Raw genomic sequence first — 991 nt, 5'->3', positions numbered from 1 at the left:
ATTGCAACCAAGATGGACACTAGAAGAGGAACTATCCTCTGTATCTGAAAAAGAAGAAAGCAGCCAAGGCCGATAAAGGTAAATGTGATTTACTTGTGCTTGAAACTTGTTTAGTGAAGAATGATGATTCTGCCTGGATAATTGATTCAGTCGCCACTAACCATGTTTGTTCTTCTTTTCAGGGGATTAGATTTTGGCGATAGCTGGAGGCTAGTGAGATAACGATGCGAGTAGGCATCGGGCACGTCGTCTCAGCTGTGGCAATAGGAGGACTCCAGTTAAATGATGTATATATTGTTCATGAACTAAAGAAGAACCTTATTTCTGTAAAGTGTTTATTGCAATGTAAATATACTGTCTCTTTTGATTTGAGTAAAGCGTTTATTCATAAAGATGGTGTTTTTATTTCCACAACAAATCTGGAATCGAATATATATGTACTAAGGCCGTTAGCCATTAATTCCCTTCATAATACTAAAATGTTCAGAACTGCTGTAACTCAATTAAAACGTCGACGAATTTCTCCAAAAAAAAAAGCCCAACTTTGGCATCTACGTTTAGGGCACATCAATCTCAATAGGATTGTGAGATTGGTGAAGAATGGACTTCTAAATGAGTTAGAAGAAAATTCTTTACCTGTGTGCGAATCTTGCCTTAAGGGTAAGATGACTAAACGACCTTTTACTGGATAAGGTTCTAGAGCCAAGGAGCCTCTTGAGTTAGTACATTTCGACCTTTGTGGTCCTATGATTGTGCGAGCTCGAGGTGGCTATGAGTATTTTATCAATTTTATTGATGATTACTCCAGGTACGGGTATATTTATTTTATGCAACGGAAGTCTGAATCCTTTGAAAAGTTCAAAGAGTTCAAGGCTGAAGTTGAAAACGCATTAGATAGACGGATTAAAACACTTCGATCGGATCGAGGTGGAGAGTTTTTGGACTCAGCATTCTAGAACTATTTGATAGAACATAGAATTGTTTCCTAACT

Source organism: Benincasa hispida, chromosome 9 (assembly GCF_009727055.1).
Source record: "Benincasa hispida cultivar B227 chromosome 9, ASM972705v1, whole genome shotgun sequence".
NCBI lineage: Eukaryota > Viridiplantae > Streptophyta > Magnoliopsida > Cucurbitales > Cucurbitaceae > Benincasa > Benincasa hispida.
Note: the sequence above shows the minus strand (reverse complement) of the source record.